The sequence below is a fragment of the Tachyglossus aculeatus genome, chromosome 14, assembly GCF_015852505.1.
Source record: "Tachyglossus aculeatus isolate mTacAcu1 chromosome 14, mTacAcu1.pri, whole genome shotgun sequence".
In the NCBI taxonomy this organism is placed as follows: Eukaryota; Metazoa; Chordata; class Mammalia; order Monotremata; family Tachyglossidae; genus Tachyglossus; species Tachyglossus aculeatus.
Window position 1 is genome coordinate 44570434 of NC_052079.1, and position 26637 is coordinate 44597070.

Genomic DNA, 26637 nt, shown 5'->3' on the forward strand with positions numbered 1-26637 from the left:
CTAAGCACTTGGGAGAGTACAAAACAATACAGGTGGTACCCTGTCCTTCACTGGAAGGCAGAGTCAATATGGTTATGAGGTAGCAACTTGCTTGGCCTTTCTTCTGGCTACATCCCAGGCTACCCCTTCCTTCTGGGCCGCCAAGCTTGGCTAAAGGCCTATGAGAAACCCCTTGACTGCTCATTTATACACCAACATTCATGGGGAAGTTAACCCTGCCCCCATCTTCCAATGCCCTCACTGTCCCTACCTCTCAGCTTTCCACTGCCTACAGAGAGGAAGGGAGCATGTATTGTGGGGGTAAAAGCAAAACGAGGCAGAATGCTACATTGGCACAACTAGGGCCCATCTCTCCCATTTTGCTCAGTTTCCCAATTTACTTGGCCACACGTTTCCAGTTTGAACTTTGGAAGCAGTATTTTTTTTTTTTTATTTAAACTGCAGTCATTGCCACCCTTCCAGAAATGATCCTTTCACACCTGCTGAAGATCAGGTTGCAGGCTATTCATGTCACTTGCACCTTGAATCCTTGGGGGCTTTGGGATATGTAATTATATATGTTGTCTCTCAGCTCTTGCTTCTGTGATCTCTCTCCTGGATACCCCACATCTTTCCTCATCACCTTCCGGTGACCTTGAGGAGGGTCCTGCACCTCAGCGGTTCCTTTCTCAACCAAGAGAGGGCACAAACTGGATGAATTTGCCACCATTTTCAGCCAACAGAGCTCAGTCCCTGGAAACTCCCAGCCTGATTTTCTTGAATTTACCGTAGTGTTTAGTACAGTTCTTGGCACATAGTCAGTGCTTAATAAATGCCAATAATAATAATAATTGTATTCGAGCAGAAACTCCCCACTATCGGCTTTAAAGCAATCACCTTATCCCTCTCCCACTACAACCCAGCTTCCATACTTCGCTCCTCTAATGCTAACCTACTCACTGTACCTCGATCTTGTCTATCTTGCCACCGACCTCTCGCCCGCATCTGCTGTTGGCTAAGAATGTCCTCCTCTTCAAATCTGATAGACAATTACTTTCTCCACTTTCAAAGCCTTTTAGAAGGCACTCCTCCTCAAAGAGGCGTTCCCTGGCTGAGCCCTCATTTCATCTTCTCCCACTCCCTCTGTCACCCTTGCATTTAGATTTGCTCCCTTTTTTCATCCTTCCCTCAGCCCCGCAGCACTTATGTACCTATCCATAATTTATTATATTAATATCTGTCTCTTCTTCTAGACTGTAAGTTCACTGTGGGCAGGGAATGTATCTACCAACTCTGTTATATTGTCTTCTCCCTCACGCTTAGTACAGTGCTCTGCACATAGTAAGATCTCAATATGATTATTATTTGGTCAGGAGGTTGGCCTCTAGAACTCTTGATGTCTTTATTACTATTCAGTCACTTCTCTAGAGCTTTCTACCAGGTGGGATCCTGCCTAAAGGTCCTAAGCTGAGGATGCCACACTTGAGGACAGCCGTGTTTTCTGGGGTCCTGTCTGGCATAAGGTGAGACCCATCAAACAGTGAGGACTGCAAATAAGATTCTGGGGGAGAGTGTGGGGGCTTGCAGAGACAGCAACGGCAATCATTTGTATTTAGTGAGAAGGAAAGCATTCAACTTGTTAAATGTTTCTGACTACAGTGAGCTGGATGGACTAAAAAATAGGGATAGACTGGTGGGCATCTAAAGGGACTCTCAATATTAAAGCCAAAAAAAGGAATCAGATGTGTCTGACTGCAGATAGCGAACAGTGATCCTGAAATGGGATCCCACAAAGGTCAAACTTTGTCCTTGTCAAGGTTAAGCCTTATGTGAGCTCCATCTATGAGATGCAAGATATTTGACTAGACTGTAAGCTCTCTGTGGGCAGGGAGTGTGTCTGTTGTTGTACTCTCCCAAGCACTTAGTAGAGTGCTGTGCACACAGTAAGCACTCAATAAATACGATTGGATGAATGAATGAGATTATCAAATCAGATCCAGTTCCTGTTGCATAAGGGGCTTACAATCTAGGAGGAAGGGAGAGTACGTGTCCTATCCTGGTTTTACAGATGAGGAGACTGAGGCACATAGAGGTTAGGTGACTTGCCCATGGTCACACAGCATGCTAATGGCCGGGGTGGGACTACAGATTTGCAGTCCCGTGTTCTTTGCCCTGGCCTTCACTGCCTCCCATCCCTTCATGACAAAGAGAATAGTTCATTAGAGGGTGAGTAACCACAGAATTAATACCACCATTTTAAAGTGATTTTTAGAGAATTGTCATTAGCCTTTTGGAGAAACAGACAAAGCACCCTACCAAAGGGTGCCATAAATAATCCCTACTTTAGGAGTTTTTAAGCCTCCTCCAAGCTGTTTTTTTAAAAAAAGGGATTTCCCCTCCCACCCACCAATTTAGAATTAGGCCTACCGAATCACCGACACTAAGATCTGCAGCAAGCTGGGGCTTTCACTGGAGTTGCGCATCTCAGCATTAGCTAAGTCAACAACATGACCGAAGTCGGTGTGTGTTAAACTGAGATTTTCTGCTGAAAATTTAATTTCAAATAAATGATTAAATTTTGATTGGGAGTCCCTCCCCCCCCCTGCCCCATGTCCAATGCATTTACTTTGTTTCACTCCAGAGCTTAGCACAGGGCTTTTGCCCAAAGTAAGGGCTTAATAGCTCCAAATAAATGCACTGGTAAGCATTGAGCACCTCTTCTCAATCATTCTGAGAATGATGGTAGATTTTATGCCTTTTATGCTAGGGAGACAAAGTTAACTGATTTTAAAAGTAGGCATTCAGCCCAGTTTTTCAGGTTTTGAAAAATTTCAGTTGTAGTTTGTTTCTTATTCTGCTAGCTTAGCCCCCAGAGGCCAAGTTTCAGCTCAGAAAGAGAGCTCAGATCTCTGATCTAAAAGCTCTTGAAGTTTTGGGTTTATTAAAGGAAACATGATCTCTGAGTATGTGCAGCTAATATCTGCTACTGTAACTTCTGTAAAGGATTCATTAACTCTGCTAAACTACTTGATAGTTGTGGATAACTGAACTCTCCAATGAAAGCATGACCAGGAAAAGATAAGGCTTCATGCTTGAGCATGGTGTTTCTGGTGATATTCAAGATATCTTGAGAAAAGACAGCTTAAGGCCAGAAAGCCAGAAAATGGGTGGAGAAGCTTTAGACCACCCAGAATTTCAATAACACCATACAATAAAATCTTGGCTTTTGAAAATTCCTTGGCCATTGTCTCAGTCTTTGTGCTATTCTTCTAGTTGAGAAAATCATGCTGTTGCCTTTAAATCATGAAGACAACACTGCATTTTTTATGAAGAGGCCTGTGGAGTCTCAGTGTGGTAAATGGAGAAGTAGGGCCATAGAATGGCAATCAAAGCAAGTCTTGGAACTCCCCATTTGGTGTTGATTCATTAAGTAGTGGGAGGTTTGTGATCCCATTATGAGGAGCTGTGGCTACTGGCATACTGTATTTGACAACTGGATGCAATACCTACCTGTTGAGGGGATTTTTTTCTTCCAAAATTTAACTTGCCAAGCAATGCATATCTGGTTTCCAGACTGATTAACCCCTGGTGCATTTATTCAGGATGACATACTTTTCACTGCTTTTGAAAATATCATTTCTCCAGGGTTGTCTTATCGACTGTAAGACTGTAGACTGTAAGCTTATTGTGGGCAGGGAATGTGTCTACCACCTCTGTTGCATTGTACTCTCCCAAGTACTTAGTTCATTGTACTCTACACAATAAGTGTTCAATGAATATCACTGAGTTCCTCACCTTTGAGCTTTGACTACTACCTGAATATGGGACTATGCAAAATTGTAGCACTGTACCAGATGTAGAACAGTGACAGTTTTTTCTTCAGCTTATGTGAGTATAAGTGCTTAGCAATAAACTTGGTATATATACATAGGTCCAGCGATGTAAACGGAACTATTTTTTATGCAAATGTCCCTACACCATGCATTTGCTCCAATACGTGACGTTCCCAAAGTTTGGGTTAAAGTTTAGATAGAGCTCTCTGCCAGTAAAGACTGTGTCTGAGAGACAGCCTGAGCAATTAGTATTGGTAAACTTCTCGATGAATAAATTGCCAGAACAAATGTGCTAACAGCAGCAAGGGATTGGGTTTTAATAGGGCCTAATTAACAGGGACTAATTTGATGTCACAATGGAAAACAGAGTAGCTTGTGTGTATCCTAACTCAAGTAAAATGGGAATTAGTTTTCAGAGGTGTTTGAAATTTAGATTCAATTAATTTAACTTCTTGCAATCCTCAAAAATCTACAGATGCCAATACAGCTGTTCTAATTGGCATGCCCTGTAAACTCCACCATTGTACTGGAAACAATAACCTCACGTAAGCCCCAGTGCAGTAGTGCCCAGAAAACTCCCTGCCATGTGAGTGGAATGTCTAAGATTTATATACCTAATGGTTTGGAAGAGCTCAAAGGATAAGAGCTTGCATTACTGTGGTACCAGTTTGGATGGAGTGGAATTTTAGCCATGTCAAGAGAGAGTACAGTACTCTCTGTAGAGAAAGTAATAGCTAATCAGGGTTTTCCCTCAGTCATTCCACCCCAGCCCATGGACTGCCAGGCCGTGGGACTCCCCCCCGCCCCCCGGGGATCGGGGCCGTTTGGAAATGCAACTCTGTGGACTTGCCATCGAGGTCTCCTTCAGTGACACGGTACTGGAACCCAGCGCGTCGGACCGACGAAGGTGGGGGACAGGCAGAGCCGCTCCTCTGGTCCTGGATGACGCGTGACTGAGAACTTGGTGGGCATGCCGCCTGGATTTATGATCCCTAAGGTTTGGCTTTCTCGCCCTCCCCTCTGTCCATAGCTGAGGACCGTATCTACATCAGGCAAAAACTCCTCACCCTCGGCTTCAAGGCTGTCCATCACCTCATCCCCTCCTACCTCACCTCCCTTCTCTCCTTCTACAGCCCAGCCCACACCCTCCGCTCCTCTGCCACTAACCTCCTCACTGTGCCTCATTCTTGCCTGTCCCGCCGTCGACCCCCGGCCCATGTCCTCCCCCTGGCCTGGAATGCCCTCCCTCTGCCCATCTACCAAGCTAGCTCTCTTCCTCCCTTCAAAGTCCTACTGACAGCTCATCTCCTCCAGGAGGCCTTCCCAGACTGAACCCCCTCCTTCCTCTTCCCCTCCTCCCCCTCCCCATCCCCCCCGCCTTACCTCCTTCCCCTCCCCAGCACACCTGTATATATGTTTGTGCATATTTATTACTCTATTTTACTGGTACATATTCTATTTTATTTTGTTAATATGTTCTGTTTTGTTGTCTGTCTCCCCCTTCTAGACTGTGAGCTTGCTGTTGGGTAGGGACTGTCTCTGTATGTTGCCAACTTGTACTTCCCAAGCGCTTAGTACAGTGCTCTGCACACAGTAAGTGCTCAATAAATACGATTGAATGAATATTTATTTTTTCCCACATTATTCAAAATACCATGAATTTCCAAACATTTCACGGCACTTTCCTGGATTGGTAACTGAATGCCTGGTGAGATTAATCATGTCTTGCTGATGAAAAAACTGGGATTTACCCACAAGGCCACCTAGTGAGAGAGACTAAATGAGAGACACTAAATGCCAGTTCTCCACCCATAGAGGTTATGCTCTGTTAAATCAATTGAAATCCAAGGGTGGCAGCAGGGTCTGGGGATTTGAATTGATTTTGAATGTTGTTGTCTGGTGGCCCCTGACTTGGCAGTGTGGTCTGGTGGAAAGGATATAGGAATAAACTCAATCAGTCAGGCAATCTGTGGTATTTTTTGAGTGCTTACTTGTGTGCCAAACATATACTAAGGGTTTAGGGGAGAATACAACACAGTAGAGTTGGTAGAAACAATTTCTGTCCTCAAATCTTGAGAGGGATTGAGAAGCAGTGTACCCTTTTGGAAAAAGCATGGGCCTGGGTTCTGTCACTTGTGCCAGGCACTGATCTAAGTCCTGGGGTAGATCCAAAATAATTGGGTTGGACACAGTCCCTGTCCCACAAAAAGCTCATAGTCTTAATCCCATGTTACAGATGAAGGAACTGAGGCCCAGAGAAGTGAAGTGACTTGCCCCAGGTCACACAGCAGACAAGTGGCAGAGCCTAAACTAGTAGTAATGATGGTATTTGTTAAGCGCTTACTGTGTGCCAAGCTCTGTTCTAAGCGCTGGGATAGATACAAGATACTCAGGTTGTCCCACATGGGGCTCACAGTCTTAATCCCCATTTTACAGATGAGGTAAGTGAGGCACAGAGAAGTTAAGTGACTTGCCCAAGGTGACACATCAGACAGGTGGTGGAGTAGGGATTGGAACAGCACTTAGAACAGTGCTTGGCTCATAGTAAGTGCTTAACAAATGCTGCTATTATTATTATTATTATTATTGTGGTTGTTGTTAGAACCCATGATCTCAAGCCCAGGCTCTTTCCACTAAGCCACACTGCAACCCAGATCCTCTGACTCCCAGGCCCGCTGTTCTTCCTACTAGGCCATACTGCTTCCTACATGCCTAATATGCCTAATTTTCCTAATACACCCTAATCTGGGAAAATAATAAATGCCAAGTACAGTGTGATGACCTTCACTTACTATGGAGCCCCAGATCCCGGCATAAGGGCTCTTCACAAGGTTGACGTTCTGTCAATACTTGGAATGTTTGGAAGCTTCATCCATTCATTCAATCATATTTATTGAGCACTTACTGTGTGCAGAGCACTGTACAAAGTGCTTGGGAACTACAAGTCAGCAACAGAGATGGTCCCTACCCAACAACGGGCTCACAGTCTAGAAGATCCCTCTAGCTCACAGCTTCTCATAATGATTGTGCATGGTCTAGGAGATAGACCACGGGAGTCAGAAGGTCATGCTTAGTACAGCACCTGACACACATTAAGTGCTTAAATACTATTAAAAATAAAAGAGGGATCCTTTGCCCCAACAGCTCAAAGGGCCTTTAAGCAGCTGTATTCTTACAGCAGGACAGGCCTAAGGAAGAAGAATGCACAGGAATCCTGGATGGGAACCGCCCCACCCTGTGATACGTAAGAGGATAACTCCCATCCCATGTTTGTAGCTCGAATGTATCCCAGGGTCTTCATTATTGGAGCAGGGATCCAAATCATGGCTATCCATGCTTCCCCTGGGCTTCTTATAAAATTTTTCTGGATTTAGTTCAGACTCTCATAAATCAGGCAGGAATTTCTTGGCTCATTCCTGGGCTAAGTAGCACAGGTAAAGAATTGTGAAGCATATGAGAGATGAGCTCTTCTCCCCGCCACCCACCAATGAAGGTCGCAGGGTGTGCACCCAATTATCTGTCCCACACACTTTCTGACATGATCCTTCAACAGCTGAATCCATATTGAATTGGCCTGGATTCTATGGCTCTGTTGTTGTCTGGTCAGCAGTGTCCAAGAAGGGCCGTTTTCTTATTCTGTGTTTTTGTTTGCATGGTCCTTTCAGGCTCTGGGTTGCTCCAGAGAGCTGTGTCCCTTCTTTTTTATTACATGTATTTGGCTTGGGGAGGACACGAGAGGAAGGGACCGGGGGGGAAAATGACATGGCCTCCCACCCTGTGTTTATAAGAACTTCTTTCCAATGGGCCATGTCTGCATGAGGTAGAAGTGTGTTTTCAATTCTCAACTTTGGAGATGGGGGCCAAACCCGACTGCCAGCACATATTTTTCTCTTTCAAGTCTCACACTGATTCTAGAATTTGTAGACAACTTCATATTTGGTTTTCTTCCAATCTTACTACAGAAACAAATCCTTCAGTTTTCATATATATGTATTTTTTATTTTCCAAGGCAGAGAGTAAAAGTTGTTTTTCAAGGAAGTATGCCCTCCACAGGCTTAGGTAGGTGCTGTGGACCTGCCTTCCTTGGCTTGGGCTGATGTTTGGCCAAGCTGGATTTTTCATGTGACCCTAGGATTTTTCTCTCTTTGATCACAGAACAAAAGTGTTCTCAGGATTTATATCACTCCATTCGCCCTTGAGTAAACAGTTAGAAAATCTGGAATCGAGCATGTTTTTAACGACCACCGGGGTCTGTGTTGTTGGTTGCTATCTTTAGCCAGGCGAAGAATTTAGCCTGTGGAGAGAAGTGGTGACCACAATCCCTATCAAGATGTTTCCAAAATGGCTGCTTCCATTAAGCCTCACTCTAGAGGCTGAAGGGCCAGTGTGGAAATCGCCCCAGCACTTCATTTCTTCTCCTTCCTCTGAGCTTTTTATGTAATGTCAGCTATTTAAGTTAGGTTGTAAGCTCCTAGAGGGCAGAACCATATGTCTTGCTTCTTATCTTCTCTCCCAGTGATTTAAGTGCGGTGCTCCATGCTCAGTAGAGCCTCAGTCAATTAATCCATCAACAGTATTGATTGAGGGCTTGCTGTATGCTGAAAACTACACTAAGCTCTTGGGAGAGTACAGTAGAGTTGGTAGACATGTGCCTGCAAGGTATTATGATTTAGTGGATAAATACCATTAAATAATTAAAAAAACACTGCTCATGAGTTCTTCCACTAGACAGCGGCGAAAGGAAAGATGAGAAGCAGCATGGCCTAGTGGAAAGAGCACAGGCCTGAGAGTCAGAAGGATCTGGATTCTAATTTCGGCTTTGCCACTTGTCTGCTGTGTGACCCTGGGCAGGTTACTTAATTTCTCTGTGCCTCAGTTCCCTCATCTGCAAAATGGGGATCCAGTACCTGTTCTCCCTCCTCCTTCAGACTGTGAGCTCCATGTGGGACCTGATTATCTCATATCTTCCCCAGAACTTGGTATAACGCTTGTCACATAGTGAGCACTTAAATACCACAATTATGATGATGAAACTCAAAAGTAGTCCATTTTGCAGCTCTGGTAAAAAGTGGGGTGGTAACCATTGCTCCTTGCATACAGAGAACATGTCTACCAACTCCGTTATACTCTCCCAAGTGCTTAGTACAGTGCTCTGCATGCAGTGAGCACTCAATAAATACCACCTATTGAATGATTGATTTGTGGATGATCTGTGTCAGCCCTGATCCCTACAACAGATGTTATTAGGAGATGACTGTGCTGCTCAACAATCTCAGAACCATACAAGATGGTGAACCAGATATCCCACTTGATAATAATTAAGGTACTTGTTAAGTACTTACTATGTGCTAAACAATGTTTTAAGCGCTGGGGTAGGTACAAGGTAATTAGGTTGGACATAATCCCTGTTCCAAATGGGTCTCACAGTCCAAGTAGAAGGGAGTAGGATTTAATCCCCATTTTATAGATGATGGGTGATAGCTAAAGCCAGGTGAGTTTACAGGCAACTTTGCATATCACTCACTTTTAATGTATGAGAACCAGAAGAGGAAATAACTGAGGAGAGGTCAGAGAAGAACAAGGAGTGTTGTGTTGGTGAAATCAAGGCCTGATTGTGTTTCAAGGAGGAGGAAGTGGTCAGCAGTGCCCAAGGCAAGCAAGAGGTGAGGAAGGTTTAGGTCAGAGCAGGATCTTTAAGGCATGGCTATGAGAGGTTATTGATGACTTTGGTGTGGGGATCTCAGTGGACTGGAAGGGGAAAACCTTGATTGCAGTAGGTCAAGAAGAGAGTTGATGGAGAAGAAAAGGCAGCAAGTGTTTACCACTATTCAAGCCAGGTGCTTGGACAGAAAGGGAAACAGGGAGAAGGAGCAAGAGCTCGCAAACTGTCTGACACATTGTCTCCTTCCCTACTGCCTTCAAACCTGCTCAAGTCTTTCAAAGTATCAGGAGGAAAAATAGAGGCACAAGTAGCTCACGGTCTGTTTCTTGACGAAGCTCTTCATGTCAGCTTGTCTTAACGTTTTAAGAGTGTCACAGCGGGGGGAGGTCATCGTCTCCCTCATCCTTAAACTGATACAGCATTCCACTTCCCAGGGGTCAGATGATCCCAGACCAACTTCCCTACCTTACTATGGTAAACCTGGTGGAGTGGGTTTCTAGGCTTAGGAAAGTGGGGGAGAGAAAAATCTGGCCCTCTTCTGTGGCCCATGATAGTTATTGGCTCTGCCATTCTGCTTTCTGGAAGACTCTGTAGTGGAATGTCAGCAAAGCCCTCAGCCCAAGCACAGGAAATTTAGAGGAAACCCAGAGATGAGCCCCAGCTGTAGCCAAGCCAGGGAATTAGAAGAGCACAGAAAGGGTGGGTTAGAGGAGGACCTAGCAATTTTGAGTGGTCTGAGTGGGAGACAGAAGCTGGGCTTGGACTGCCTTTGAGAGTATAGGGGTGGCTCCCCACGGACCATATCCATTTCCTATAGCTTATCACAAGGGTCTGGATAAGCCATCTGGGAGCAGTTAGAACAATGTCAGGAAATAAGTACAAAATGTTATCTTTCAGCTTTGTCAGTTCGGGCTTCCAGATAATTGGCAAAAATCAGGTGCTCCCCATCTCTGGACTGGGTCGGATCAGTCTGTTATTTGAAAGAAAGGGAGAGAGCTTGTTTTTCTTCTCATTTGGGATCCAGGAGGGAAGTTTGAACTCTGACCCACAAGGATGGTGGTGCCCCAGGGTGGGGGATCACTGTCAAAGTATCGGGATACCCAGGAAAGTGTGTGTGTGTGTGTGTGTGTGTGTGTGTGTGTGTTGGGGAGGGGGGGGAGGTTGCCCCAAGGGGTCACAGAGACCGGAATTGCAGGAATAGAACTGTTGTTTGTGGCAGTAAACTGGACTCTGGGAACAGGGTGAGCCAAACTCCTCTCTCTTCTGGCCACTCCCCAGGACACTCTCCTCCTCAGCTTGGATGTCAGCCACTAAAGAGGATGTAGCAAAGGCATGTGGTTGTTTGCTAGGGATGGTGTTTGTGAGACAAACCTCATGGGCTTTTTATTTTTTAATGGAGAAGTTCGGAGCAGCATGAGGATGAAGAGGGGAGGGAGGTATTGTGGGAGCCTCCTGGGAGAGGAAGGAGAAATGGTCACAGGATGAAAAGGTCTGGGAGAGAAGGGGCAAAGGACTCTACTCATATTAGCAATATATCAATTGTATTGAGCACTTACTGTGTGCAGAACACCATACTAAGTGCTTGCAAGAGTGCAGTGTAACATAGTTGGTAAGACACATTCTCTTCCCACAACAAGTTAACTGTTTAGAGGACTCCTGGCACTGAAGCTGGGAAGGCATCTCAGAGCTGTATCAGAATATTGTGAGCTGCTTCTGGGCAGGGAACAAGCCTACCAACTCTGTTATTGTACTCTCCCAAACACTTAGTACAGTGCTCTGCACACAGTAAGGGCTCAATAAATACTATTGATTGATAATAGCATTTAGGCCCAGTCCTGGGCCAATGTTTGTGTCCTTCTAATCTATATCTTCTACTATTCCCCTATCTGTAGTTTACTGAAGTGCTTGTCTTCCCCTAGAAGACCTAGATTGTCAGCTCGTTAAGGATAGGGATTGTGTCTTCTAGCTCCCCTGAACTCTCCCAAATGCTTAGTACAGTGCTTTGCACTCTGTAGGTGCTCGGTAAATGCTAGATTGATTGGTAGTGCCGGGGTGAGCTGATGGCTTCTGGGAAGGGTCAAGTCCCAGTGAGGGCAATAGGGGTGTTGGAGGGTGGTGAGGTAGAATGTTGGCTGCTCTGTGGGGCTGCATTCCAGCCCTGTTGCTTGCCCGAGGAAAGGGTGTCTTGGCACCAAGTGGGCAGATGGGCCTTCATCTTTGGAATGGAAGTGGGGATGACGTTTGCCCATTTCGGTTCAACCTTAGTCTGGTAAGAGCCTTACCATGTGGCTACTGCCAAGCCTGTCTTTTGGGTCCCTGGGACTGTTAGCGCTCTCATGGCTAGTTATTGTTGGAGCTTGCCCTAGTGGCTTCCTCATGCCTTGGAGGGGCTCATTTCTCATTCCACTTGCCATTTCCCCCAAAGGCCTTTGGCCCTCAACCCCTCCCTTTCTGGCCTTTGTGATGGTCAGCAAGGACCATACCAGCCCAGCTGGAGAAGTCAGTGTTCCTAATTTCTAAGTTCTCCAGGGTGCATTGAGTATGGGGGAGGTCTTGGCAGCTGGGAGAGGGAGAGGTGGGGATGGGTTTTTCCTGGCCCAAAGATATTTGGGAGGATTTGGCAGCTGAATGGGGAAGAAAGGAAGGAGGGGAATGCATGTCAGGGTCCTGGTTCATGAAGTCCACCAGTGCTATTTATTGAGCACTTACTGTGTGCAAAGCACTCTACTAAATGCTTGGGAGAGTACAATAGAATTGTATAGACACTATCCCTATGCACAAGGATTTACAGACCAGAGGGGAGACACACATATAGGGGGATATGAACATAAATACAGTAGTAACAAAAGAATATTCACATGGAGGTACAGGGCTCCTTTCATTGGTAAGGTAATGCAAACAATTAAATGACAAAATAACCAAACTTGGACTGCTTGGCTCAGGCTCATCTTGTACCAATTGGGGTAACAATAAATTAGGAAAACTGGTTGAGAGAAGAGCAACAGAGCTGGCCTCTGGAGAAAGAATCTAACTGTGGTGAGAACAAGGGCAGGAAGGATTGCTGCGGCTGTGGGAGTGGGCATAGGGCAAGGATGGGCTTGTGGGGGGCAGGCACTTGGTGGGAACAGGGGAATCAGGATTGGCTGTGGCTATAGGCAAAGGGCAGGGACAGGTCCAGAGAGCTCAGTGAGAACAGTGTTGGGGGATCGGGATTGGCTATGGGGACGGGAAGGATGTCAGGGCAGGGACAGACCCAGCAAGGGCCAGAGCTCAGGCAGAGCAGGAGCAAGACAGGAGACAATTGGGCACTGACTGGGCATTTCTGCTACTCTATTCATGAAACAAAACCAGCCTTTGAGATAATCACGAAAGAAAAAAACACACCCTAGATCTGGGGAAAAGACTGAAATTAGTTATAAATTCCCAAACTGTAAATGATCAACATAATCAATCAGAATTTTGGCAGTCGTTGAGTAGCTGAGAATGTAGATTTGGGCTGGCTAAAGGAAAAGAAAGGGGATAGTACTCAAAACAGTCTACGTGTGAGAACAGGGTTTAGGACTGGGTGCATTGTGTAGTCGGGCCAGCAGGATTTAAACAGCTCTTCACGGGATTGCAAGTTCCTTGAAGACAAGGATTGCTGGTATTTACTCTGTTATACTCTCTCAAGCACTTAGCACTCTGGGTACAGTAAGTGCTCAGTAAAAAACATTGATTTTATTTAACAGGGGAGGGTCTATGCCTGGAAGCTGTCAGGGAGAGAGCAGTGTCTGATTAGTTGGGTGATCGTACTGAGGAGGTGTTTGTTATGGGGCCTGGCAAGTGTAAACTATTGAGAGAGAAGTTGTCCAGTGGGTTAGGAGCTGTCAGAGTAGTTGGGTGGACACCAAGGGCAGAAGGCACAAGGTGTGTTTCCTAGCCGAGGAAATAACCAACCAGGCTCTCATGTCCAGTCGGTGATCTTCTCCTGGATTCAGGATGGTTCATTGACCTTCCCCAGGATCCAGGTCCAAGCTGGGAGGTTGCTCTAGTCATGAGCCAGTCCTAGAGATCCAGAAGACCCCTGATGATGGACAGTCTCCCCCTTTTTTCATTCTCCTTGTCACACTGCGCTGACCCCCGCTCCCAGCCATCTCTCAAACATTCCCTCTCCACTTGTCAAGTTTCCCCTTCTTGGTCCTTCAGTGAATTCCACGAAGCCTCCTTGACTCACTAGATCAATCAATGGTATTTTTTGAACACTTACTATGTGCAGAGCACTCTACTAAGCACTTGGGAGAGTTCAGTACAACAGGGTTGGCAGACGATTTCTTGGTCTAGAAGGGAAGACTGATTTTAGACACAAGACAGACTCCCTGTTCCCTCAGCTTTTCTGAATTGCAGTCCCACAGTCTACTCTAATTTGATGCATTTATTTGATATTTATGCAACTCTCCACTGGAGCAGTTAGATACAATTCATGATGGAGCTCTAATGGCTCACTAGATAGAAAGAAACATCTGTAACCATGACAGGGTATGTCAAAGGCTGTTGTCAGTTTGCACCTCTAGCCAGCTTGTTGCCACTGGCAGAACGGGTCTCTTATTTATGATATTTGTTAAGCATTTACTATGTGTCAGGCACTGTACTAAGGACTGGGGTAGGAACAAGGTAATTGGATTGGACATAGTTGCCGTCCCATGTAGGGCTCTCAGCCTTAATCCCCATTTGACAAGCAGCATGGCTTGGGGTTGGGGAAGCAGCATAGCTTGGGGAAAGAACACGGGCTTGGGGTTCAGAGGTTGTGGGTTCTAATCCCGCCTCTTCCACTTGTCTGCTGTGTGACCTTGGGCAAGTCACTTCACTTCTCTGTGCCTCAGTTACCTCATCTTTAAAATGGGGATAAAAATTGTGAGCCCCATGAGGGACAACCTGATTACCTTGTATCTACCCCAGTGCTTGGCACATAGTAAGCACTTAAATACCATTAATATCATTATTACTATCATTTTACAGATGAGGTAACTGAAGCACAGACAAGTTAAGTGAGTTGTCCAGGGTCACACAGAGACAAATGGCAGAGTCAGGATTAGAACCCAGGTCTTCAGACTCCAAGGCCTGTGCTCTTTCCATTAGGCAACACTGCTTCTTCATCCATTCTTTTGGAACAGCTGGATCCTTGGACAAACCAAATAAGGCATTTCTTATTGGAGTCATACTGTCATTCACGGCTTGAATGATAAATTCTGCGAAAGCAGAGGTTGTGTCCCTTTAACTTGCTCCCTCTACATAACACTCAACTCCAGGCCACAATGAAGCCGGGCCCTTAGTAAGTGTGAATTGATGTTGTGGCTTGTGATGAAGAGGAGGAGATGGCAAGGAGACAACTGCTCAGAGAGAGGAACAGCAATCCTGCTCTAGCCTCTTCCAGTCTTGCTCTGACTAGGCTCCCTAGGAAGCTCAGCTGCATTATACTGACTTTGGCTTAAAAAGGACCACTTTGGGGTTTTCAATTTCTGAAAATAGAAAATACCTTGCAGAAGAAAATTCTATTAAGAAAACCCCAAGCAGAGATTACAGCAGCCCTCCTGGGAACCTGGCCAGCCTTGAGAGCACGGAGCAGAAACTCTAGCTGTTCTGAGGAGGCCTTTCCCATGGGATCTCTGCCTAGACAAAAAAAACACCTCCAGGCAAATCTTCTCTCCTGTGTCTTTTTCAACAAGGAAAGCTATTGTACCCCCAGCTGCAGAAACAGCTATTGAACATCTACTTCAGTGTGAACAGAAAAAGTTCCAGGTGGAAAGTGGAAGGCAAATCCTGGACAGCTCAGTTGTCATTCATGGGTTGTGACTGCAGTTATAATTTTCCAAACAGGTAGCGAAAGGAGCCAGCTTCTTGAGTCCGGCAATTTGAAGTCGATGCTACAGCCCCAGATCAGGGTAATGAGGTTAAATCTCCTGTTATTGTGGGATGTCTGCTTTCTTTTTTTTTTTTTTTAACTGTGAGGCTTTTGCAGATTTGGGCCCTTTTTATGGTCTACTGTGACCTCTAGTTATTTTTCATTTGTAATAAAAAAAATGGTATTCGGCATTTTTGTGTAGATACAAGGCTATCCAGTCTCTGCCCCACGTGGAGGTCACAATCTAAGAACATAGGACAGGTATCTTTTCCCATTTTATGGATGAAGAAACTGAGGCACGGGATTTAATTTGTCCAAGATCCCACAGTAGGCCAGTGGCAGAGCTAGGACTAGAACCTGAGTCTCCTCTGACTCCCAGACTTATGCTCTTTCCTCTGTCTCACTTCCTCACAGTCCGGCTTTCCTCATCTTGACTTTGTGCAACCTTTTTTGTTTTCTTCTGGAGATGGTTACAGATATCGTTAGTGGTTCAAAACCAGAAAATCAAAAACCACAAAGATAAATCTGCTCTCTCCTCTACTTCTTCCTTCCTCCCCACTCCCAACCATGCTGCTTATCGTCTGCGTAAAACCCCATCCTTATCTTCACGTTTCATGCTCCCAGTTCCGACCCCTGACCCAACTCCTTCCGTCAATAACATGGAAAGGGGCAGGGAGGATGAGTGGGCGAGAAAGGAAAAGGGAGTCCGTTCAGTCTTTCTGGGAATCTGAAAGTGAAATTCATAGTAGTAATAATCTTTTTTCATTCATTCAATTGCATTTATTGAGCACTGTACTAAGCACTTGGGAGAGTACAATATAACAATAGACACATTCCCTGCCCACAGTAGGAAGTACAACCGAAGCACATCCCTGCCCACAAGGAGATTACACTCTTCAGGGGTAGTGTTCCATGGACTGAATGGGAAGGGACAGGAGGAAGGAAACAACACGGGATTAATCTGCAAACCCGATTAAAGCAGTAAATAATAAATTAAAAGGATGACGGAAGAGCTGGCACTGACATCCTGCACTTTGGTTAATAAGGAAGCGTCATGTCAGAGGCAGGCGGCTGGTCTACTGCCGCAGAGGTATTTATTTCACTCTGAGGTCTGGCAGCGTGGAGTGACGGCTTGAAACGAACGCATATTCTCTTCATCCATTGTCACTATTTTGACTTATTTGGAATGTACTGGCAGGACAAGATGTCCAGACATGTTAGAGATTTATTTTCTTCTGTCCTCGACAGGAGTCTTTGGGCTGGACCCTCATCCCCCTCATGAGCCGGGGTCGTGGGTTGGGGGATGGCTCTCTTACTCTCCTGCTTTACCCCCAGGGGCTCTCATGGGAGGCTGCTGTTTGACTCCCTCAAGGACAGTTGAGATGGTTTAGAGACAGAGGAGGAACTGAGATGGGTATGCCCCTAAGGTTTAAAAAGTCCAGATTCTCCCCAAAGCATCAGATCCTCATTGGTGTTGACATAGCCCTCTGTCTTTCCAAAGTAAATGCATGGAACTTTCTGCTGGGATGCCAGGACTGTTGAATATCCAGGTGCAGGCTGACACATTCAGAGCCCTCAAGAATGGAGAGCAAGCTATAAATCATGAAAAGTAGGCAGGGACTTCAGGGGAACATGCTAGTCAGATTTGCCAAAAAACTGAAAAGGGAGAATCTTGGAAGTGGGAAAACGATATATTGTAAAATACTATGTGTGTGCATTCCGGGTTGGGTCACTAAACAATTTATGTCTGTGCAGGAAGAGGTGGTAAGTGAGAATGTTATCAGTGGATTTTGCTGATTTGGGCTCTCTTTTGCCAGCAAAGTTTTCATTTAGGTCTTTAATCATAGGTCTGAGGTGGCCTTCAAGATGGGATACTGCCTCTCTGTGAGAAAGGTGGGAGGGTGGGTGCTCAAAAGTCTATTTGCTGCTCTTGTTTAGTCCCCCAATTCCTTCCCTTCTCCATTTGATCAGATGCTGAGAAATGGGATGGGGAGGTGAGCCAACCTATACTGATCCTACAGAGTTGTGGAGGGTTCTTCACCCAGCATTTGAATCAAAGGTAGTTCTAGGACCACCTGGGCATGTGTGTGTGTGTAGTGGTGGGGAGGAGAGGGAAGTGGAAAGGGAAGCTATATAGAAAGCTGTAACCACCTAAAGGGGCTCACTTTGAGATTGTCCATCCCGCATTTCCAGAGGCTCCTGGGAGATGAAATGATTTTTTTAGAATGACTCCTGGATCCCAGGGATCCAGATTAAGGATTCAGAGGGCAGACTGAGTGTCCAGAATCTGGATTGGAGCCTCAAAGTGACTCTCAAATACCTGAATGTTGGTTAGCCTGTGGCTCGACTGGGGCACTGGGATGTGTAGCAGCGAGAGGAAAGAAGAGGAAATAACAAAATTCCTAGATTCCTGACTAATGTGGGCCACCATTAGGGAAAGGCTCTGCTGGTGCACTGAACTCAGAGTCATGAGAACGGGGGGAAGCATTAGAAGCAGTGTGATTAAAAGGGATAAAGCATGGGACTGGCTGTCAGAAGGACCTGAGTTCTAATGTCCATTCTGCCATTCAGTCATTCAATCGTATTTATTGAGCGCTTGCCGTGTGCAGAGCACTGTACTAAGTGCTTGGGAAGTACAAGTTGGCAACATATAGAGATGGTCCTTACCCAACAGCGGGCTCACAGTCTAGAAGGGGGAGACAGACAACAAAACAAGTAGACAGATGTCAATACCATCAAAATGAATAGTATTATAGCTAATCTCATCTGAAAAATGTGGATTGACTGTGAGTCCCATGTGGGATATGGACTATGTCTAATCAGATTAGCTTGTATTTACCCCAGTGCTCAGTACAGTACTTGGCATATAAAGTAAGTGTGTAATGAATACTATATTTTCTCTCTCTCTCTGTCTCTCTCTCTCTCTGTCTCTCCCTCTCTCCCTCCACCACCTACGAGAGAGGACCCAGGAGAAATTCTTCTAACTCTTGTTCAAGAAGGAGGCCCGAAAGCCAGGAGCAACTGCTATTGCCAGGTCCTGAACTAAGTCTGAATTTGACAATATAGACATCCTTATTATATATGTATGCAGCTCAGGAATATGAGGGAAAAATACTATGTCTTTGGGAAAAAATGGTGTCTGGTCTATTTGAGCCTGAGTATCACAATGGACCTGGAGTTCTTGGGATCCAAAATGGCTTTTTTTTTTTTTGATACTTGTTAACCACTTATATGTCAGGCACTGTACTAAACTCTAGAGCAGATAAACGCTTATCAGGTTGGACTCACTCCATGTCTCACACTGGGCTCACAGTCTTAATCCCCCTTTTACTGATGAGGCAAAGGAGGCACAGAGAAGTGAAGTGACTTGCCTAAGGTCACACAGCAGACAAGTGGCAGAGTTGGGATTAGAACCCAGGTCCTTCTGACTCCCTGAACCGTGCTCTGACCATTACAACATGCTGCTTCTATTTACTACAGCAGGGACATGAAGCCAGTTAAGTTTGTCAAAGGAGCTTTTCACCAAATCCTACTCATTTACATGTATGTGAACGTAGACTAAATGTAGACATGATCATTGTCTGCTACAATCTGACTTTTTCTCCAGTCAGTGGATTCTTTTGTTATGTGCGGTATCTTATTAGATCATTACGGTTGTAAAGAACATGAATTGGACAATATCAACAATGATTCAGATTTCCCTAGACAGAGGTGCTATAGCAGGAAATTACAAGGCAGTCTCATTATGGTTTGTTGTTATCAGTAATGATTATAATAATGTTAAGACCCAATTTAGAGACTGCTGGAAAACCATTTCTTCTAAATGTCTCCCTCTGATCTTATTGGAATCAAAGAGCCTGAAAACTCGGGGTGGGAATGAGAAATTGCAAGATTAGAATAGGCATTGTCTTTTATGTTTTTTTTTTTTTCTTTTTAAAAATGTTGGCACAGCTCTGTGTGGCAAATTCTTGGCATCATGGCCTGGGACTCTGCAGATTTAGACTTACTGTGTATTGCATTCTGGGATATGCTTTCTTATCACTTCAAATAAAGGAAGTCTGATTTTGCCACCTGGATTAAACTTCCCGAACAGATTGGGAGCAAAGATACTAAAGAAAGAAATAAAGTTGAGGATAATGGGCTGGGAGGGACAGCTGATTATTCATAAGGATAGAGAGATAAAGTGCCAAGATTTCAAGCAATTTTATTTCTCTGAAATAACATTGGAAGAATTTTCTGAAATATGGTTCAAGACAGACACTCTGTTTTATAAAGGCAGGGAATGCTATTTGAAAAGAGATTCCTTTTGGCTGGACAATTAATCAGATGACCTTATACAGGCAGTATGAAAACAAATATTTAGACTTGGACTTTTCCAAGAGTCTTTTAACCCATATGGGTCAGTAGGAAATAAACTGTGAGCAAGATAAAAATTACACTTACGTTCATGCTTCCACTTAGATACTCACCCAAGACCACATCCAGGACACTTAGGTGCATATCCTTATGTACCCTCTTGCTTTCCTATTTGTAATTTATTTTATTGTCTGTCTCCCACACTGGACTGTAAATTCCTTGTGGGCAGGGATCGAGTCTACAAGCTATATTGTACATTTCTATATGTTTAGTATAGTGCTCTGCAGATAGTAAATGCTCAATAAATGCCATTGATTGATTTTGGTTAGGTTTCTCAGCCCCAGCCCATCTTGTATAAACCCAGCCTCCTTAACACCCTCTAGATTGTAAGCTCCTTGTGGTTTACCAACTCTGTTACATTGTACTCTCCCAAGTGCTTAGTACAGTGCTCTACACACAGTAGGTGCTACAATAAATATGATTGATATCAGAGCCACAGATAGTTTACAGTTCAGTACCTCATAAAAGTAAGATTCACTCCCTAGTTAAACCTAATTTAGTTAAACATAAAACTAACTAGGGAGAGAACCTTACTTCTATGAAAATGCATTTCTAACTAGAATACAGTTTCAAGGCACAATGGGAAAGTCTTTTCAGCATGGAATATTAACTTCAGAGTTTGTCTTACAAATGTTCCTTCAGGAGAAAGATCAAAGCAAGCCAAGCAGACAAAATGTGACTGAAAACACCTTTTGATATGTTGAAAAGACTTCAGATTTTCACTCCAATTTCTTATTGAACAGTAACCACCCAGAAACCACCAACTAATCTTGCCAAACTTTCCCATCACCATCTCAAAATGCTTTGATCCCATTGTAGGGGCCTTTTTTCAAATCCATCACAACCATTATTATGATAGACATGCTACTCTAATTCTGTTACTATTTTTCTCTTTATTCAATTTGGAGATTTCCCTGCTTGTGTCTGGTAGGTTTTCAAGCAATTTTTACAGCTGGCCTGCTGGAGTTGTTTTTCCACTTCTTGGACTATTTTTGCCTTATCGGACAGTGTGCTGCCTCAGCACAATCATCCAGATCTGTTTCATTGTTGCAAGTCCTTCTTAGGTTCTAGGTTGGAATTCTTAGGTGCAGGCTAGCATCCCACACCAGTTTTTCCCAGGCTACTGTTTGTCCAGTTTGGCAGAGTGACTCATAATCTCATGCATTCCTCTCCTCCTTAAAAGGGTATTAGAAAGCAGGAGACTCCCGTCCTTTCTATTTTCAAGGTTTTCCTTAAAAAGCCCACCTCCTCCAGCAAGCCTTCCTTACTATCAACATCCAATGTCATATTAACCCAGAAGCTCCCTATTGCACGCGAACACACACACACACACACACACACACACACACACACACACACACACACACATATAAAAAGAGAAGCAGCGTGGCTCAGTGGAAAGAGCATGGGCTTGGGGGTCAGGGGTTCTAATCCCGGCTCTGCCACTTATCGGCTGTGTGACTTTGGGCAAGTCACTTAACTTCTCTGTGCCTGTTACCTCATCTGTAACATGGGTATTAAGAGTGTGAGCCCCACGTGGGGCAACCTGATCACCTTGTATCCCCCCAGCACTTAGAACAGTGATTTGCACATAGTAAGCACTTAACAAATACCATTATTATTATTATTATAATTATTATTATAATACCCATCCTTAGCATGCATTTTCCATTGAACATTTGGGTTATTCTGGATCCGCTGTTTATAAATAATCTTAGGTGTGTCTCCTTGTGGTCACAGGTGTGTCTTGTGTGTCTATCATGCTTTCCCAAATTCTTAGTACAGTGTGTTATATTCAATAATCGCTCATTAAATAGCACCGCTATTGCTAGAAATGAGCATTCACCTTTCCACATTGGAGCTAGGAGCCCCACTTTTGGAATGTGGCCAGTGTAACAGGGATTGTGGTGGGGTGGCACTGTTTTTTAACATAAAAGCATAGGGCTTCCAAGTTTCGTATTCTGAGCCACCTCAGAAACTGAGCTTAGCTAAGAGGTCAGTAGGAATATTGGAAATCATTTTCTAACAAAATTGAAAATACCAACCTCTTCATCCATCACCATTAGTGTGATCTTAGCCAGTGTCAAAGAGCAATGTAAAATGTAATGTCAAATGATGTGGTTAAGGAGGGTTTCATTGCCTCCTAAGTTGGTTGTATAGATGTAGTAATGGTAATGATATCTAAGTGTTATGTGCAGATCACTGTAGTAAAGAAAGAATACATAGATGAAAGCACATTCATGCAATTCTAGTCTAGACCCAAACAACAGACAGAGCAGGAAGGAAACCCAAATTTCTCCTCATGCACTCTTTCTGTTTCCTCAGAGTATAAATTCCCTTGTGAGCAGGGAACTTGACTAATGTATCAGTTATATGTTCCCAAGCACTTAATAGAGTGCATTGTCCTCTGTAGGTGCTCAATAAATGCCATTGCCCCTCTTCCACCTACTACTATGGTCTTTGGGTATGGCAGTCCAGCTGTAGAGGACACCTGATTCACATGGATCAATATGTTAGTGGAGATGCCACAGAAAAGAAAAAAAAAACTTTTGTGCAGAGATTTGTCTTTGCAGCAGTTTCAGTGGCTGCAACTGCCATAGATAATTTATCACATTTAATAAACTATTTTAACTTTACTAGCACTTGCTTCTGGCACTCATTGCACAAAAACAATTTAGTCAATGTGTTGGAAAAATGTGCTAATTGCAGCCACTAATTTTCTTCCAACTTAAAATAAATACTTAGCAATTCAGTCCTTTGGGTACGAGCTAATTTATTGTCTGAATGCTTGTGTAGCCCAAGGAGTGAATCGGGCTGGGATGGAGAGGGAGGGGGGATTGATACCAGAAGAGAAGCAGCCTGGCTCAGTGGAAAGAGCACGGGCTTGGGAGTCAGAGGTTGTGGGTTCTAATTCCGCCTCCATCACGTCAGCTGGGTAACTTTGGGAAAGTCACTTAATCTCTCTGTGCCTGTTACCTCATCTTTAAAATGGGGATTAAGACTATGAGCTCCACATTGGACAACCTGATTACCTTGTGTCTCCTCCAGCACTTAGAACAGTGCTTGGCACATAGTAAGTGCTTAACAAATACCACCATTATTATAGGGAGAAGAGTGGCTCTGCCACTTGTCTGCAGTGCGACCTTGGGCAAGTCATTTCACTTCTCTATGCCTCAATTACCTAATCTGTAAAATAGGGATTAAGACTGTGACCCTCATGTAGGGCAGGGAATGTGTTCAACCCAATTTACTTTCGTGAGAAGCAGCATGGCTTAATGGATAGAGCACAAGCACAGTAGTCAGAAGGACCTGGGTTCTAATCCTGGCTCCACCACATGTCTCTGTGTGATCTTGGGTAAATCACTTAATTTCTCTGTACCTTAGTTACCTCATCTGTTAAATGGAGATTGAGTATGAGCCCCAAGTGGGACAGGAATTGGGTCCAACCTGATCAACTAGTATCTATGCCAGGACTTAGTACAGTGCCTGGCACACAGTAAACATTAAACAAGTACCACTATTATTATTATTAAGAGGGGAAAATGTAGAAGGCATTGAAAATTATGACCCTTGGTTGAGTACACTGGAGAAAAGATTCTTTGTGGGGTGAGATTTCTCTTAGTCGTAAATTTCCTCATGACCACTACTGATGCTCATTTACTATGTTTGGAAGGGAGAAGAGAATTGTAATCACCTTTGTCATGCTCTCCATGATGTGGCTTTCCTCATTCCAAAGTGCAGACCCTAGATGTCTTGGCTGACTCTAGCTGTGATATACAGTACCCTTACTCCAGTGCTGTGCAAGGGAGTGAATGAGGGTCTTCCCAGTCTAAGAACCCAGCTTTTCCACCCTCATACCCTTTCTGAATACCCTACCTAGCTACATTTTTTTCCACCACTTCCAGAGCTCCTCTCTATATTCCAAGGATTCCATGGAGAGGCCAAGGCCGAAACAGTGTGACTGAGAAAACAGTTCCAGCCTGTAGAATTGGACTTCAGTTCTAAGAGGATGCGACTGATGGGTGGGAGAGGTGTATGCATGTGTTATACTTTTACACATGTCCAAGAAAATACAGTGGGGTGCTTTTTCCAGCATTTTTCCATTAAGGGTGAGCATTGCTAAGACACCTCTGGTGAAGAAAGGAAAGGTACATCCTATTGCCAGCATGGCATGTCTTGAGTTATTTTTACAGGCGTGGCTTTAGGTTTCTGCTGAGCCATGAACACACACTCTTGCTGTTCCATGTCCAAAGGGAGATCATACATGCCCTTTAGACAGGACTCACAGGCCCTCAGGAAGTCTGGTTGGGAAATTGCTTCTTTCCCAGAAGTTCAGTTTTTCCCTCCTGATGCCGAAAAGCACAGCGATCATGTTCAGGGACTTCAGCAGTCTGTCCAGGATGAGATGGGTAATCAATAGTACTTCCAATGAATCAGGACAGACTTCACAGAGGAGGGGAGAAAGATCCAGAAATGCTAGTTTTTAAACAAAAGAGAGAGGCTAGCACTTAGACCTCAAATACAAAGACTTTGCTCCCCAAGATCTTCTCCGGGCCTAGGGAAGAGTCCGAGGGCTGCTGATGGGTGTCACTTGTGCCCTCTTGTCAGCTCGGCCTATATGTAATTTTTAGCAGGGAATGTGTTTTATTGTACTGTCCTAAGCACTTAGTACAGTACTCTGCACACAATAAACGCTCAATAAGTACGATTGATTTTAGCAGGGCTGGGTGAGCGCACATACACAGATATGAACGCGAATGGAAATATTTTGACAGGCGAGGCACAGATTTTTGCCTGAAAGGCAGAATTTCCCTCGAGAGGACTTCCCCTGAGATTCTAACTCTGAGAACATTTGTGTTTGTAAGACGCAAGTCTGGGGCGAAAGTACAGCTGGCTGGCTGCAAGTTTTTCCTCGAGAAATACCAATGAACATTTTCTGAAGAATTAACTCCTTCCTAATTAGGGCAATGAGACAAAGTGGGGCTGGGGCCCTTTAGGATGCTGAAGCTGTCCAAAGACAACATTATAATTGTGGTATTTTAGCATTTACTATGTGAAGAGTGCTGAGGAAGATACAAGATAATCATGTTGGAAACAGTTCCTGTCCCCATGGTTCCACAGTGTAAGTAGGCAGAAGGGAGAACAGGTATTTAACCCCCATTTTTACAGTTGAGAAAAGCAAGGCAGAGAGAAGTTAAATGACTTTCCCAAGGTCAAACAGCAGGCAAGGAGCAGAGCCAGGATTAGAACCTAAGTTCTCTAATTTCTTCCACTAGGGGAAGGAGCCACATTCCCTATTTCCTGCCATCTGCATTGAAATCTGTGCTCCTGAAGGAGTCAGCAGAACTCAGAAGCCTGTATCTTCTTGTTATCAGGTTGGGGAGAGTTTCCTAAGTGAGCTTAGAATTGAATTTCTCTCCCTGAAACTACAGGACTCAGTTTGGACCTGGTTCCTGCAGTCATCTTAGGCATTTCGAATCTCGGGATCAGGTCTCTAGGTAAGAAGAAACCTGGTTGCAATCTACTTGGTATTTGTGTGTATCCTACTGGTCCCTGTATTGAAGAAATCTTCTTGAACTGAGGGGGCCCTGTGGACTGACCCAAATATGAAATCGATGGCTGAGAGGTGTCTGGAAGTTGATGCTATGGGGATAATAATAATAATAATAATAATAATTGCATTTGTTAAGCCTTTACTATGTGCAAAGCACTGTTCTAAGCACTGCGGGGGGTTACAAGGTAATCAGGTTGTCCCACATGGGGCTCATAGTCTTAATCCCCATTTTACAGATGAGGGAACTGAGGCACAGAGAAGTTAAGTGACTTCCCCAAAGCCACACAGCTGATAAGTGATGGAGTGGGATTAGAACCCATGACCCTTCCTGGACTTCCCCACAGTCTTACAGAGAGCCAGGTGTTATACTCCACCTTGTGAAACTTCTCACAGGGAAGCTGTGGGTATTTTTTGTTCACATCAGACAAAAAAAGTCTGGGCCATTGTCTTGTGCCACTGTTCTACCTGGGCCCCATAGATTGAAATGATTATCTCTTTGCCAAGACTCTGTATAGGAAAGCCATGAAAGTGCTGATCTCAGCTTGGTTCCCAGAGCCACTGCAAATGCTGGAACTGGACCTTAAAGAGGAAGCATGGTTGAGGTTCAGGAAGCTCTTATCCCATAGAGATGGGTGGGGCAGCGCCACACTGGCATCCGGGTGCTGAGAATATCAGAAATCTCCCACGTTGTGCCTCATGGCTTCCATTCCCCGCAATGCGGGAGGAGGGATTTCTTTTAGGCAAATTGAGGCTCAATTCTTCTATCCCACCAATGTACAAGAGTGTTTGCACTGCCAAATTATTATTGTTTTATTATGCTTTCACATGATGAAAGGAAAATGAAACCATGATACAGAGCTCCCAATTCTTAGGCATGTGTGGGCAAGTAACCCTGGGATAAATACGTTCTTCCTAGAGATTTGTCAGTTCTCATTTTGGCACCCAGTGCCATGTTCTGTTCAATTAATCATTTTAGCTGAACTCATCTAATACCTAACCCCTTCTTGTATGGAAATAATTGATGTCTTACAGTGTGCTGGTGTAGAGAGTTATGTATGAATGAAGCCTGGAAAAACTGAGACTCCATTTGCCAGATTCAAAGGAAACAATTGTAAGGAAGTGTAAATCCCATGTTCTTTATAGGCTTTAAAGACTTCTTTCACAAGTATCTATTGTGGTCTTCTGCCTGTTTTTTCAGAACTCTCCAAGAGGTGCACTGCCAATTTCCAAGTGGCTAGTCTGTTGAACTTTCATAAATCTCTTACACCCATACAGACCGAAAATTATAGCAGAAAAGGATTGGAAGTATCCAGGG

At 44.4% G+C, this 26637-nt stretch overlaps 1 long non-coding RNA gene across 1 annotated transcript in view; it reads left to right on the plus strand.

Annotated features, from left to right (window-relative positions):
* The window catches only part of LOC119936533, a 47549-nt gene extending 21134 nt beyond the window's left edge, over window positions 1-26415 (plus strand). The window contains exons 2-3 of the long non-coding RNA XR_005453798.1: window positions 25201-25266; window positions 26355-26415. This is a non-coding gene — a long non-coding RNA (uncharacterized LOC119936533). The remainder of the gene's footprint in view (window positions 1-25200; window positions 25267-26354) is intronic.
* Window positions 26416-26637: the final 222 nt, after the last annotated feature.